The sequence below is a fragment of the Pelobates fuscus genome, chromosome 12 (assembly GCF_036172605.1).
Source record: "Pelobates fuscus isolate aPelFus1 chromosome 12, aPelFus1.pri, whole genome shotgun sequence".
NCBI classification, from domain to species: domain Eukaryota; kingdom Metazoa; phylum Chordata; class Amphibia; order Anura; family Pelobatidae; genus Pelobates; species Pelobates fuscus.
The window spans coordinates 66,526,411-66,541,536 of NC_086328.1; the positions used below are offsets into that span (position 1 = coordinate 66,526,411).

Below are 15,126 nucleotides of genomic sequence, written 5' to 3' on the forward strand. Positions count from 1 at the left end.
CATTCATTCTGTCTTCACACCTCTTCTTCTTTCCCTTCTCTCTGCTCTCTCCTTCTCCCCCCCCCCTTCGGCTCGCAAACGCCCTGGCCAACTCTCCTTCTCTCATTGGTTCTCTTTGCCGTCAATCAAGCTCTCGTTCCCCCTCCTCTCCTGCATTCCTATTACCTCTGTCTTTGGTGCTGAAAAGGAGCAGCCTAGACGCCCCTGCCAATGAGAGGCCAGAGGTGGGGCTACGGCCTTAGGTGGGCGTGGTTTGCGCTGGTCCTGATGCTGGCATAGTCTCCATTGCTGTGATACAGGGAGGTAGCAGCATCATCTTTTTTTTTTGTGAGCAATATATGGGCCTGTATATACCTCCAAAGAATCCATCCCTATCAAGCTGCAGCCCTGCTCTGATTCAGGTACTCAGAAGGGAATGGGGTGGATATAGAAGAAATAAGTGCAGTAAATGGCAAGGGTGGCATTGCATTTGAAATACATACATTCCCTTTCACCCCCTTCTGTTTTTAATCAATTATTCTCTCATTGTAAATGGATAGACATGCATATTACCTTGAAGTTACTGTGCAGAGTATTGAGAGGTTGGGTGGGCACATCATTCAGTGTAATATATTGTATAAGTAGCTAAGTGCAATATGATTTAAGCCATTTGGAAATGTTATGCTCAACCCTGTTAATTTTTTTTTCTATTATTGTAAATGGGAAATGTGCAGGGCAGCCTGTAATTTTCCCTAGGGGTATTTGAAGAGGTAGAAAGGCAAATCATCTTCAAATACTGCAGGGGGTGGAAAATGTATTACAGTCTGAACGTGATGCTTCACAGGGCTATTTTTTTTTTTTTTTATTGAAAAAGGAAATGCTTAGATGGATGTCAGAATGCCAACCGTAGTTAAACTGGACACATAAAAAGGGGGTGACATGGCCAGGGATACAGAAACATGGGTAGAATATGCATTCTAGTCTGCATCATTTGGGAATGTCTTATTGAAAATCTATAATGCTAGCCTCACTCCATTGTGCAGGTTTACCTCATATGGGTTGCTCTGTGGCATTGGGGAGCATAGGGATACCATCAACATACCATGTTTCATTATTTGGAATCTTCTGTTGGAACCCTCCACCCCCTTATGTTCTTATTGGGAAGAGTTATATTGTCGTATTCCTTATAACTGGCTGTCTGCAGACTCATACCACAGAAATTGTGGGCAATTATCCTTCGAAATGATGCTAAACACACTAGTGTTAAATCGTTATGCTTTAAATATGATCTAATGTATTGCTTATAGTCTTAGTCTGTGCAGGGTCATGAATATGTGCTTGCTTCTGTGTATGTAGGAAATTAGGGGTCAAATTCACATAAAGTAAGAGGTAAAATATTATGTACAGGAGACAATGTGTTGTAAATCCTACCTTTACCAATACACACACACATATGTATTCGCATGTAAACACACACACACACACATCTACATTTTAGGAGCATATATTTATATGCATATTATGTTATTTTTTTGTTGAAGTAGTGCCGTTCAATCACATATCTGAAAATAATAAACTAGCATACACGTGGAATTATTTTCAGATGCATTTTCTAGTTATTTATTAGTGTCAGAAACCTTGTTTTTATAAGGTTTTACTACAAAATCTATTTTCTTTAATGAGAAATCCAGGGCCCTTGTATTGCAGGGAATATTTCAGCACATCCTATTACATTTTATGAGAGTTTATAGGTTGAATAAGCCCAAGTTATTTTCCATTTAATAAAACATCAGTGATTTCAGTTTTAACCTGTAATACCAGCAATAGGACCTAGTAATGTCTATGGGAATTTTATTGGGTGAAGATTCAATGGCATTTATTTGTCTGTCTAACATCTTTTTCTTGATTGGCAACCCTGACACCTTCTTGTAATATCCATTAAAGAGAACTACAATTTCGTCTAAAAAAAAAGTGAGATTTCAGGACATGCAAATGCAATTATTGCAACTGTTGCATTTTTAAGGATTCTGAATATAGCAAAATATATATATATAGATAGTAAACATGCCTTGCTAATACCGAATGTGTTTGTTACAAAGATTTATATTTATTCATTTGGTTAATACTTTGTATGAACGAATATATTTTTTTCAGCTGCTACAGTTATAGAGCCATCCAAAAAGGAAGAAAATGATATGTTTGAGGAAAACAAAATCCTATTAATATTTCCATTTTATTTGTCATCATTCGAGTAGCTAAAAGCAGATTTATTGTCTGTGCATTGTGCATAAGGACAATGCAGAAAGGCAGAGCTTAATAATTTGAGGTGTTTTGCACAAGTCTTGTATTTTTTATTTTTTTATATAAAAATGGAAATACATGTAATTTTGAGCTGGCAATGATTTCTATAAAAAATAATAGCTTTTTGGGTTACATAAACAAACAATTTTATCAAGGTAACATACACAAAACAAATATATCACGAAAAACAAACCTGTGTACTCGGAAGGTTGTTGTAAAGACACAAATGACGGGTATTTATATTTGTATTGCCTTGAGTGAACTGTTATTAAAAATAAAAAAATACAATTATAGTGTCAATTTCTAAAATAACAATGGCTCGGTGTAATTTGGCTAGCTGTTTCTTATTTAAAACACTTGCTATAAATTGGTTTATTTATTAAATATGCAGTGACACCAGGGCATGGAAATGTTGCAGCTGTGATGTTTGACAGCCTTTGGTGCAGTTTATAGGGGGAGGCGGCACTGGTAGAGACAGAGCGAGGAAGAAACATAGGGAAGGGGAGAAGGGAGGGGGTTGGGAGAGACTCAGACAAACAGGGTGAAACATAGACATAGAAGGAAGAGTGGAGGAAAATAAAAGAAAATACATAAATGAATTGAAGGTATCGCTGTGTAGCGTAAGGGTTATGGTAAAAAAAAAGAGGGGGAAAAAAGAGAAAAATACTGTGCTTTATAAAGAGAAGACAGAGAAATCTATGCTACAGAGTTTTACCTAAAAAATACGTACTAATATAGTCTGTCTGTCTATCTATCTATCTATCTATCTATCTATCTAGCTATCTAGCTAATTTACATTGAATTTACACTATAGCGTTCTCTCTGGCTGTAACAGATGCAAGAGCATTATGGGTGTGAGTATAGTATGTAGATATTGCATGTGAAGCTACATAAATATGTATGTATAAATATAATATCTAATAGTGTGTATACATAATTTACACCCACACATTCACTAACACAGGAATGTAGAGAGTCAGTCATGTGAGAGCTTGTTGATACACATATAAACATTATACAAAGTAAGATACTAGAAATAAGAGTTTGAACTGTGCCATTGTTTTCTTAACAAGCACATATTAAATGACTAGTGCTCACTTCTATCTACGTACAAAATAACAAAACAAACTAGTAGGTTGAGTTCTCATATTTCTCTTCTGTAAAGATATGCTCATTGATCCTGCTGCCAAATTACTGTGCACCCTCAACTCTCTGGCTGCAGACATGCTCCAGTCTTTTCCCACTTTCTCGTAATTGGAAAACCGGTAATCCCAGTTGTCATCAAGGACCACCTTTCATCTTCATTATCCTAGATGCCACCATATACTTGGTAGCTGGATGTGTTCTAGCTGCTATCTTGTAATTAGCAATAGCAAAAGGCTAGCAAAGATTACTGATGGCATTGTGTCACATAGATGTATGTACCAAACCAATATCAAACCATTCAACATTGATAATATTTTAAACATAAAACAATCACTGAATTATAAACTGTTGAAATAATGAATCGTTTTGTGAACAATATATGTTTAATAAAAGGATTTATTATTTCAACAGTTTATCCTTCTAAAATTGTTTTATTTTAAATCTGACCTAGGCAATGGTTCCTTTAAATGGAGTATTTTGTTTTACATTAATGAAAAGAACTTGTTAAAATGAAAAAGGAAAACACCCCATCCCCCCCAACTGCACTGCACTTCAAGATTAGTTTTTAAAATGGTATTACCACTTATTTTGCAAAACTGTTGAAAAGAAGCAAACGCATAATATTTGTTATTTTGTGTTTTACCACAATAGTACTTCTAGTCAGATATATATTTGTGATTGTTTTTGTGTAATAACATATGAATGTGTCTCTAAATTCATTTTGGTACAAAAAGTGAAAACCCTCTAAATAGATATACTGTATGTATATATTTATGTATGTATTTCTGTCTGATATGTGTATTTAAAAAAATAAAAATGAAATATATATATATATATTGTACTTTAACTCTTAACTGCTTGCTGACAAATGCTAAGTCCATTTATAAAAATCCAATTTCAAAGTGCTTTATTTAGTGATTTAAATCAACCCTGTCAAAATCAATGCTGTGTATTGTATGGTGTAGAAAATTGCAGTTGTATATTCATACTGGTTTCAGTGTGCCGGTGATGAGGATAAGATACTGAGCTATCTACTAGACATTGATTAGAATTGCACAATGAATTATTGCCACAGCAGAACCACATACAACCTCTAATATCTAAGCTCAGAATGGCTGCTTGTCACCTACTGAGCCTCTTCTCGGCATACCAATACATCATATCCACAAGTGTAATTGTGATGCAAGGGGGGGGGGGGGGGGGGCATGGTTGCTTTAAGAATGACACATATCAGGTTCATATATTTAAATATCCCCTCTTTCTGAGTACAGATTAAAATACTCTTTATTTTTCTAAAAATGCATTTTTAGCTACATACAACGACTGCGGCTAGTGCATCCACTCAGTGTGTAGTGTTTCTGGGTTGACCTATGACCGGCCGATGGAGAGGCATCCCTTATTTTGCATGTTCAGCAGTCACTACATTAACATGGCTTGTGGTTGCTCTGTGGAAAGTGTATCCTAGAAATAAGCAAGAATAAAGGAATCTCTAACCACCGCAGAGCTACTGTATGCAACAGGCATTTCTAAAGCACCACAGGATATCTTTACAGCACAGTAGCCAACCACTTGACAGCTTGCCATTCTACAAAATGTCTTCTTACAAACAGATCTCACATACTATACAGATTAACAGTGCTCCATAAGCCATCCCTCCATAAATGGCAAAATGCATGATAACCTTTTATGACATTTAGTGGTCATTATGCTAAGTTACAAGGCACAACACCGTGATTAACTGTAAACTAGTAATGAATTCTAATGCCCAGGCAGGTTGCTGATATATCCCATCTTGGATTCTATCTGCATGTGGAATCCCCGGTCTTCCGCAGTGACTGGAATCTACATGGAGACAAATAAAATACTTCAGCGACAGACACATCTCCTTGTCATGAGCTAGACTGACTAAAATATGATCTAAAAATACTGGGAATGTCACCATCACCATAGGTACATAACGTATCATAAAAGTCACATACATGTTTACGTCATGCCTTGCTGCTTATTTCTTTGTAATATCCCAAACTATCAGATGTGCTCTCTACACATTAAGTTCTAGGTATTTTCATGTTATCAAGGCATGGAGTGATTTTGTACGCAGTAAGCAATGAGGCATGGTGAACATCCATGGGCAGATGTACATATAATTCAGGTGTAAGAACTACTGAACCTTTGCACCAATCCTTGTTGTGATGAAGGAGGAGGACATGTAGTAAGCTGCAGCGAGGGGTGAAGATGACGTGGGTGGGAAGGATCATAGACTAAAAATATAGAGAGATCTAGCACTACCGAATGATATGAAACATGATCTCACAATGTAAATTGCAAAGGTATCCAACTGGTGGATCATCTGTTGCTAAACGGGAATATCCATTATCTTTATCATCTTCACAGAAGACCAGCTGTGGGCCAACAATCAGGGGAACAGTTAACTTTGGGCAGTTATTTTAATGTGTGCAAGAATGATCAATATATGCTTATACCGTGAAGTTACCTATAATGAAATTTAGTAAACGTAGAGGACAACTGCCACCTCAGATCTATTTTTAATATTAAAAAAAATTGTAATCAAGTTTTTTGAAAGGAAATAGATTTTTTTTTAAATATACTAAATATATGTAAAAAAAAAATCCTTATCCCTACCTTTAAAATATGACAGGATACTTCAGTCATGTACTGTCAGATATTTTTTGAACACTGACATACTTTGAGGTCGTCTCTGCTTTACTCCCTGTTGATGAGGATGTGTTTTTCTAATGTTTTTACATATATTAAAAAAAAATAAAGTATATTTCCTTTCAAAAATTGATGAAAGGATATTCAAAAAATAGGTTTGAGGTGACAGTTGTCCTTTAACTGCAATCACACCACATGCTTTGTTTCTCTAATAAACACTTGTTTTCCATCTTAGGCATGATTACGCTTTGAACATGCTGAAGTTATGCGATAAATCAGCGCTGGTTAACCTTCAGCAATCCAGATGTTGTGAACTACATCACTCTTAATGGGAGCCATTATGATGGCAAAGCATCATGGGATATGTAGTCCACAACATCTGAAGTGCCGAAGGTTGCCTAGCCCTGAGATAAATAAAGCTATATGATAAAATAAAACTTGCAGCTAATAGTAAGGGAACAATGGCAATATTGTATGAATATCCAGTAATGTAAAACATAATGCAATGGATGCAGGAAAACATATAAAATTAAAAAGTAATTGAGCATCAGGCTTTTCAGTTGTTTATCTATCTCAAGTTGCATATCTGTCCAATTCATAAATACTGCATTTAAGACAGGGATGCAATCCAAGTTAGTCAACACAGAGTCCAAAACAAAATAATTACAGACCCATAGTGTACATTGCTAACATATTTTTTTCTCCCACACAATAAAATTAGAAACTTAAAATGTGAAGCAGGATAGATGGCTCTACAGGAGACTGAGCTCATACCTCCCCTCTTAACAATTGGAACACTTCAGGGTATTCCGACAGAGCCACAAGATCTCTGTACCGGAACCTGTCACAGCATGTGTTCCAGATACAACCCGTTAGATATAAATCCTATGTTCCAACTGTCTTCTTAAAGCGGGAGCTTCACAGTATACACGGCACCTTACACATTTTGTGGAGTGTTGCTACACTTCATCAGAGACATATTTGTACTACTGTACATGTTTACAGTGATATTTATTTAAAAAAACCTTTCTGACATTTTGTGAGATTTGGTTTCTACTAGATCGATTCATATTTTTTCTTTAAAGATGTTTTTTTTTTTAAGTTCACTATGAATAAATACTAGAGTGGAAGCAGTGGGTGGCTAAAGAGACAGGTTTGGTGTAGTATTTGTTCAAACATTTCTTTATTTTGTGCACTGAAATCTGAACATGCAAAATTACAGCACATTACAGGGACACTCCATTGCCCAAATAAAATAAATAAATAAATAAATAAAACTGTTTAGTAGATATGTTGCCAAACAAAATATGGATGCTGTAACAGAGCTCCAGTACTCCGGTTGGATACCCCCGTTAAAGGTTCCCTCTCTTTAGAGAAGACAGTCAAAAACTGAATATAGCCCTTTCCCCAAATATTAGATGACACTTGGTAAAGGGTAAAGCACACATAGTTTAGGGACAATCACAAAAGGGGTAATAAACAGTGGCAATAAGTTCCTGGTGCTGCTGTGTCTGGAAGATAACCAGATCAATTACACATTACTCTAATTAGCTTCCAGACAACAGGGCGTGTTAACTGAATATCCCTAGAAACATACATTTATACATTAGTGCTATCCCCAGCGCCTTAACTGACAAAATAGCACTGTGATCTGTCGCAAGGCATTCTGGCTATCCAATGAAAGTTTCAGCGGGTTGTGCCTATCTGCTCAGTAGTTCCACACAGTTTCTAGGCCTGTCCTGATTGGGCACATGGAAATTGTAGCTGATTAGTTTGTGGAAATCTGGTGTGGGCAGGACAGAATGGGCTATTGAATCTGCATTGGCCTTCCTCCCAAACTCAAACCTACCCTGATAAAACCCCATTCTCATGGGGTTACTGTGAACACTCAGTGTTTCTAGCCCAGGATAGTTCCTATCACTCAGGCATTTAATTATGTTTTTTATTTTTTGTCTGAGGCCTTTGAAACCCCCTCTCCCACCACCCCCAACTTCCAGTCACAGACTTTCCAACACAGCTTACTGAGAATTATTTGCACGGCAGGTTCTCTAGTCAATTACCTGCTTATTGAGTTTAGCTCCACTGAGCTAAACTATTGGGAGGTAACAGTACCGGTCATCTGATTGACAACTTGGGGGGGAGGGATGGAGGGGGGAGGGAAAGGGGAGATTATTGCAACAAGGTTAATTTATAAAATGTCCAATTTCTTTTGAAATCTGTACCATTTGTAAAATTCCCCCAAAAAGCTCTTCAGCAAGCTAAAGTGATTTATGGGTCAGGAGTCTCCCTTCAAATGCCGTAAAGTTGTATTGGTATTTAGTGTTCTTTTAAGCTTAGAATACATAATGTTAATATGTGGGGTATCTGCATTAAAATGTATCTAGTGTATCGAACATAATCTTTTGGAAAAATAGAATATTCAAGGGTAGCTTAATATGTGATGCAACAGACTGTAAAATGCAGTCAAGAAGGTTTGGCTTTTCCCTCATTTGTGGCCAAACTCGAAATTGCTTCAAATTGGAGACTTTCTCACATGGAGACTTTCTCACAGTAAATGAACTGTGACTAGTTAAGGCTTATAACCAAGAGACAATGGGCACCTATTCAGCTTCACCATTGTATCACTAATGCTGAAGCAGAATTGTTTTATTATAACACTACAATGAGTTCACTTGGAAAATAACTAAACTGATTCTGGTTAGCTGGCAGACTGGGAGATATAAAACAATTTTCTCATTCTCTCAACACGCTGTCTGGTGTTCTAACAGCCTTTTTGCTGCAGTGCACATAGAGCTGTTGCTCACAGCTCTATTCACTATTTCTTTTCTTTGTCCAATCCTAAAATGTTGATATTAATCCTTAAAAGAAAATGTTTATTATTAAATACTTCATGTATAGAGAATTTTTTGCACTCCTTTTCGCACTTGTATGAGAAGCAACATTTCTTTTTTCTTTTTTCCTTTATTGACATTAGTGATGTCATAGTGCAATTACAACCAATAAGAATATCATGTGCCTGAGTAATTTTAGAAGCTGTAAGGAGCTTGGAGATAATAAGAATGTCATGTTATTTGTAGCGGAACTTCCTGTACCTCGGTTGGGTACCTCCATCGACGGATGCTCCTAGTGCTCACAGAGGACTCCAAGCACTCCACCAGATACCATCAGCACCGCAGTCCCCACAGCCAGTGTTACAGCTTGGCTGGGAACTCGCCGTCCTCTACCCACCCTGCACCTACGACAAGGCTCCAGGTTCCAGTGGGTGAACCTCTCCTCTGCCTGTGATATCATTAACTCAGACAATGGACTAACTCAATTAACTCTGAGCAGAAAAAACATACATTTCCCCCAAAAAATCAAAAGTACCCCAAAATACAACATAACCCCACAGCCCCTTATAGCCCCGATCTGGGTGAACAACATATCCAAAAATCACCCAGATCGGTTCAGGGGTCTTATTTTTGCCCCACCGTGCACATGGTCCCATGCCCAAAACAGTTCCATACACTCAACGACAAAACACTGCTGGACAATTTAAGATAGCCACTGCCACATGTTTGAATCTGTTCCATTTAAAAGTCCAAGGGGCAGAAACAGTACTTTTGAACATGGGTTATCACATGGCCCATAGTCCCAGGGTAGGAGGCTGGCAAACAGGCCCCTCCAAAAACCAGTGGATAGGGTACTTTCGCCACATTATTTATGTACTAAATTGAGGATTCTGACTTAAATAGTTTTTTCCATTTAGGCTACTTTGACTTTAATTTAAAATTCACCTGGGGTGAATAACCTTGGTAGTTACAAAATTCTGCTTTCTAAATAGGGGGCAATACAGCCTTTTGTGTTCTTCCTTTAAATTAATTAATAATTTCTTATCTCTTAAAAAACTCACATTAAGTTTTATTTTATCCTGAACACAATCTTTGGTGGTTCAGTTTTGCACAACGGAATGTGGTGCTGAGTTTGACAGAGAAATGCCCACATATTAATCCCCATATTCTTCTGTGTAAAAATATTGGTACATTTTGTGTAATGTTGAAGTCTACCTATTAAATATGAAGTAAGCTATTGTAAACAAACATATTTTTTAAGTTGATTGGCTGTTTAATACATCTTCAGGCACACTTAGCATCATAACCACTATGGTTTAGTGTAATGTTTATGGAACAAAGATCCCTTTGGCGTAGTCTATTTGTTTTTTGTCCATTCTTTTTATTGGGAGTTTGCCACAAACCAGCACTCTTAGAGCACCCAACTCATGGCCTCTCAGTTTCCTCTGAGATAATACAAATGATTCACTTCTGCCTTTTACATCCAAATCTGTCTAGACTTGGATGGTAAAGACCAGCTCGGCGCAAAATGCTTCCTGTTAAGAAGCAACAAATTATTACCAAAAGGGATGATCATGGAAAGAAGACTTGCTCGTAATGGCCAAGTAATAAAATAAGTAAACAGAAGCAAGTGTGTTGTCCTCTCTACTATCCATATGGGTCATTTTGTGTTTTAACAAGACCTTGAAAACCTATGAGAATCTATGCCAGAGGTGCCCAAAAGGTAAATCTAATAGATGTAGAATTCAACTCTCATTATGCTTTGCATGCATTTTAGAATGTTTTTAGAATGACAAAGCATCACGAAAGTTGTAGTTTTAAAACATGTTGTTATTTACCTTTCGGGCACCCCTGATCTCTGCCATCATAACAGTCATGTATTGTAATATTGTGTTCCTTTACAGGTTGTCCTTCTCCTTTAATGATAACAGGGCTGTTTAAAGGAGCTAGTGTTAAATTATCAGGACATTATATGATGAAAAGCGGTCTTAGAGATTAAAATATGATAGTGGTCAGTGGAGATGTGCAGTTCTTTTCAATATGTTAAATTGTAACCTTTGGGATGGGGTTTAAATGAAATGTTTTCCACATATCTCCTATTAACCGTCTTAGTGGTTCCCCTCATCCTATATTGTAAGTGCAGCAAAGTTTGGGCTTATAGTGTGGAGCTAGGACAGTCATTGTTTGGAGTGGGGAAAGCCATATATGCACATACTCCTGCTCCCATTTATTTGTGGTGAAGTGTGAACAGTTAACTTATGTCCAATGAGGATCCCAGTCCACTAACCCATTAAGTGTCTGCCATAACCATATAAAGCAAATTGGAAATGGATTCCAAGCCCCCTCCAAGCTCTGATGGTGTTCATACACTTTTAAATCAAGGGCCAGTAGATGTGTGTCCTGAAACTTAAAGGAACGCTATAGTCACCTAAATTACTTTAGCTAAATAAAGCAGTTTTAGTGTATAGATCATTCCCCTGCAATTTCACTGCTCAATTCACTGTCATTTAGGAGTTAAATCACTTTGTTTCTGTCTATGCAGCCCTAGCCACACCTCCCCTGGCTATGATTGACAGAGCCTGCATGAAAAACAAAATTGGTTTCACTTTCAAACAGATGTAATTTACCTTAAATAATTGTATCTCAATCTCTAAATTGAACTTTAATCACATACAGGAGGCTCTTACAGGGTCTAGCAAGCTATTAACATAGCAGGGGATACGAAAATATTAATTAAACAGAACTTGCAATAAAGAAAGCCTAAATAGGGCTCTCTTTACAGGAAGTGTTTATGGAAGGCTGTGCAAGTCACATGCAGGGAGGTGTGACTAGGATTCATAAACAAAGGGATTTAACTCCTAAATGGCAGAGGATTGAGCAGTGAGGCTGTAGGGGCATGTTCTATACACCAAAACTGCTTCATTAAGCTAAAGTTGTTCAGGTGACTATAGTGTCCCTTTAATACCAACTAAATATGTCTATATTAGATATAGACATATTAACATATAGATTAGAGCCTGTGGCTAAAATGAGTGCTTCGTATTTAATGTTGAATGTTGGATAGTACTGTGAAAGGCTGGACTGTCCCAGCATTATTTCCTACTAACTGTGCCACATTGGTATTGTATCTACTAGTAGGGGTTATCAACTGTCAATGTGGGCCCATAACCTAACTACATTTAACAATCTAGAAACCTACCAGATCTACTTTCTATGAATCCCCCTTTCATACATCCTGTGGAATAGGAGAAGAAGGTGAGGGGATCCATGTTACACTCCCATTCGATATTATGTCACACTCCACATAGATATAGTGCATACATAGAGACGATTATTTATTGGTGGCCCTGTATATAAGGGTGTCTGAAGAACTCCTGTATGCTTTCTCAATATATACCATCAACCACAGAGTGGAGAATGGGGAGGCAGTCATGCCGCTGTTTTGGGGATTATTGGAATGCTGTTTTATTTATTTGTGTATTTTATTTCCTTAGTTACACAGTTAGATTTTCATTGTATGGAAATTCAGGTTTTGAAATCCCCAACTTGAACAATTATTCAAGAGTCAAGTATAACAAGCTTAGTGAATAGCTGTAATTTTATTACAAGCCTGATGGTTTTCCAGACTTGCCTTACTGTAACCAATGGGAGTCTATTATAGTGCTTCTCCAAGATAGCAATTTTGCATAGTATTTGTCATTGATGCAAAATTAGACAAACTTGATTCTTAGTGGACAAATCTCACAGATCTCACTTGTTATAAAATGTTGCCTATAGTGTTAATTATTTAGGCCTAATCACTAAAGATTTGAGGAATTTGACAGCACAGTCTTACTTAATTTACCATGCTGAAAACAGAGTCTCTATGTCACATAACACTGACAAAATGAGTTGGATTCAACATGTGATTATGTAGTCAACTCTTTTAGTCATTAGTCTATTTGCTGCAATCATTATGTTAACAGAAATATGACCACATTAAATTGGGGTCAAGAAGGAATTTTTTCCTAGTTTGTTGTGAAATTGGAAGCACTTCAGACTGGGTTTTTGGCCTTCTTTTGGATCAACAGCAAAAACATATGTGAGGAAGGCTGAACTTGATGGACAGTCTCTTTTCAGCTATGTAACTATGTAACTATTTTTATTTATGAAGTAAATGTGACAATTATTTTCTTTAGTACTGAATATATTATATATATTATATGCCATATACTCCAAATTTCAATTTAATATAACCACTGAACATGTACCAGGTAGTCAGGTAATTAAACAGCTACATTTTGCAATTAAATACAGCAATGCATTACTTTTGATGGGCTAGTGGGAAGTTTAATGGTTTTTGGAAGGTTGCTCAACATTTTAGTAGCTTTGTTAAAATATGTTTAACCAATCTCCTTTTTGTAATATGTAATATAAACTAAAGTGCTGGTAATGGATCACAAGTTGTAGCAGGTGAGAACAGCTGGATTGAGCATACTGCATTGGCAGTGTGTAATTTTTTCAGAGAAGTGGTTGTGAATGAGGTAAATGTAAACTGAAGGGTATACCTGTATTCAAGCATTAGCCGGTTACCTTATTTTAACATATCACGATTACATATAGTAGTAAACAAAATGGTATAATTAATACTACAACTTATTGAATTTACAGAGACAGATTTGTCATGCCAATGTATGCACACTATCTTTATATTTTTGTGTTTGGTAATATAATTTCTCAGTCCTTGCAGAACACCTGCTTTTTAAAAAGGTCATGGGTACTTGGTCGATGAGTATGAAGTGATCAAATGAGATGTTAGCTCTACCCACATACCCACATATCATTAAAGCGGCTCTGTAATGTTTTTTTTTTTTTTCAGTTTTCCTTTTTTTATGCTTGTGGTATCTTCAATATTATACTCCCCTATTTTCCAATTGCCTTTATTTATATTTATTATCTTTTCTTACTTGTGCTGGATCTTAATACTTGGCTGCCTCCATATTAATGTTGCGTTATATTGTTATGTATGATATATTTTTTGATATTTAATATGTTGCAAAAAATTACTTCAAAAGTTTGTCCAAAATTACTAAATTATGTGTAAAGCGGATTAAAACTAGGCCAATGACTGAATTTTATAATACTATTCAGATGATTGTTGATCATAATGAAGTCCAAATGGGAGGACAACATCTTGCCCAGTGTTTTTTTTTTAATATATATACTTTCTCAAATAGTCTATTTCACAATAGCTTGGGGAGAGACAAACTATGGGGATTTGACAGTGAAGGATAAACAGTGGGGTGCAACTATGGGATGATGTGTATGTAAGTATGTGTGGTGTCCTTGTATGTGTGTAAGTATGAGTGTTTCTTGATAAATCGAGGTAATGCTGATGTATCAAAAACAAAAGAGTCATGTGCTTTTACAAGACTTACTAGGGAATGTGGCTGTGGGGAAATGGGCTGGGGTGAGGTTTATTTAGGGATGTAACTTCAGGGAGATGTAGTTATGGTAGGATGATCTATTGCAGTGTGACTGTTGGGGATGAATGGGATCACACAAGACTATGGCAGGAACTGATTAAAAACATTTTCTTCTGAGGTGAACTTGAAAATGCTTGGATGAATATTATTTGAGGTAACTGTACTGGAAAGGGGGTGGGTTATCTTCGTTATATCAGTTGTTGATAGGTGGTGGGATATTTGAAGTGGGGGACACAATGAGATATGTACTGACATGGGCACACTATTGCAGGTACATATTAACTAGGTAAGAGGTAACTGGGACGTGAAATATGAATGGGTTGCATAAGAAAGCATGCTTTTTATAATGCATTGTGTGTAGTAAGTACTTTGTATGGTTTCATGAGGTATTCTTGAGGGTAGGTGAAGCACTTTGAACCACAGCATCACAATGTCTTTGGCCAGTCCTGTCTATATTAATCCTAGATAGACACAATGTCAGTTAGCTGCATCAGTTCCAAAAACACTGGATGGTGTAAAAGTCTGAGGTTTGTCAGGTGTGATACCATTAGGATAGCTCCATCAAAGAAATAAAACAAACACAGAAATGCAAACATCAAAATAATGAAAGGTGTTAAACACAATCTTTGAACAGTGTGTGTGTTCAAGATTAGATTAGAGGGTGTCAGTCCTGTGAGCAGTGAGACAAAGAGACTGGAATATACCATTTAATAAATGAAATACACAGA

At 36.7% G+C, this 15,126-nt stretch overlaps 1 protein-coding gene across 15 annotated transcripts in view; it reads left to right on the forward strand.

Annotated features, from left to right (window-relative positions):
* The first annotated feature begins 261 nt into the window (after positions 1 to 261).
* Positions 262 to 15,126, forward strand: part of NRXN2 (neurexin 2) — a 973,084-nt gene continuing 958,219 nt past the window's right edge. For all 15 annotated transcript variants that reach the window (XM_063438522.1, XM_063438529.1, XM_063438527.1 and 12 more), the window contains exon 1: positions 262 to 401. The gene's annotated coding sequence lies outside the window, so the exon portion shown is untranslated. The remainder of the gene's footprint in view (positions 402 to 15,126) is intronic.